The sequence below is a fragment of the Orycteropus afer genome, unplaced genomic scaffold (assembly GCF_000298275.1).
Source record: "Orycteropus afer afer isolate SDZICR_OR568_19922 unplaced genomic scaffold, OryAfe1.0 scaffold00165, whole genome shotgun sequence".
In the NCBI taxonomy this organism is placed as follows: domain Eukaryota; kingdom Metazoa; phylum Chordata; class Mammalia; order Tubulidentata; family Orycteropodidae; genus Orycteropus; species Orycteropus afer.
In genome coordinates, this window is record NW_006921752.1 from 4,609,051 (window position 1) to 4,610,832 (window position 1,782).

The window sequence follows — 1,782 nt, forward strand, 5'->3', positions numbered from 1 at the left end:
CCTTGGAGTTTCTCAGCCTCAGCAGCCAGCAGCTGTCTGAGTGAAGAAAAGCCTCTAGTTCCAGTGGGCCGGAAGCAAGAGGCAGAGCTGGACCCCAAGGTTGAGGGGCTTTCACTCAGCCCCTAGAGCCTGGCACTTTGAACTTGGACTTAAAGCCTCCAAATTGTAAGAATAAACTTCTGTTTGTTAAGGCCATCCCATTTGTGGTATGTTTCCTGTCAGAGCAGCACTAGGGAACCAGAACAGCTGCCAAATGCCTTAACCACTATACCACTAGAGTTCCTTGAAGATTGAGATAGGTACTACAAAGCGGCTGAGCACTGCAGGGTGATGGGGCCACAATAAATGACAGCTCATGGAAATCATTATTTCTATGAGTAGTTCTCCTCCAGGCCATGCGTGCCAGGGTCTGAAGACATCTCACGTTGGGGCTCTTCATTCCCAGGGCTCAACTAGACAGCCCCAGGAATGGCCTCTTTCCTCACTGGCTGCCTCTCTGCATCCCTGCCAGTCTGGCCTGGTTGTTCCCATTCTTCACACCACCTCCAGCTGCAGCTCTCAGAACAACAGCACTCCCTCCACACAAGATTCGACTCATTCTTGGTGCCTTCCCCAGTATGCCCAGGTGTGTGGAGTACTTGTGTGGCGCCAACCCCTATCAGTAATGAATTTGTTGATGGATAAGTGTAAGGCCTACCCTGGAAACTCTAAGTCTTTGTCCAGGAACCTCTGAGCCACCAGACTCAGAGGAAGAGAGACTCCTGGGGGGCAGGTCTGAGGGGGAGGCTGAGGGGTCAGGGCACAGAATGCACACCATCTGAACCCGGCACTGCCTGATCCTTGGCTCTTTGATGGTTGCTTGTCATAGAGCTGAGTAATGTGGCTCCCCTGGGCCCACATCCATTTCATTTTCTCCTGGGAATCGGTCCACCCTTCAGTTCTCCAAGCTCCAGAAACCTTCCTCAGAGCATCTGGAATATATATTTGCTTTAACTGGTGATTGCCAAAGCCAGCCCTGCTGGTTTTCTGTTTGTTCTGCTCAGCCATGGGGGCTGGGGCTGGTCTCTGAGGACAGGGGACTCCCAGGGCTTCCTCTGTTCATGATAAAGGATGGGAGCCCCCACCTGGACCTGTGTAACAACCTGAGCCTGCCCTCTCGGCCTGCTCTTCCAGGAGGGAGCGTGGGTGAGGGCTGGAGGGAGTTAAAGCCTGAGTCAGACTTCTCCCAACTCTCCAGAAAGCCCCTTGATTACTGTGCAACTTGTCCAATCTTGTCCAATTCTAGAGTCTGATGCAGTGGAAAGATTTAGTCAAATAGACCCAAGTTCCAATTTTCAACTTTACTGCTTCATAGCTGTGTGACCTTGGACAAATAACATAACCTCTCTGAGCCTCACATTCCTCATGTGTAAAAGTCAATATTTGTGTATTTACACTTGCTTCACTTCTACACATATTTGAGAAACTGCAGATGATGAGGTTTTTCAGGAAAGAAAGGATATTGAAAAGAGGGAGAAAGCATCAGGTGGTGCCAGGGATGCAGTTAGTTTGTGAAATGCATCCCCATGAGATCCCCTTGGAAAAGGCAGACCTGAGCAAATTCATCTCTGAGTTTCCTCACAGCCCATGTTGTTGTTGTTGTTATGTGCCGTTGAGTCGGCCCTGACTCATAGCGACCCCTCCTTGGGTTTCTGAGGCAATATCACTACGGAAGTAGATTGCCCAACCTTCCTTCTGAGGAGTGGCTGGTGGGTTTGAACCGCCAGCCTTCTGGTTAGCAGT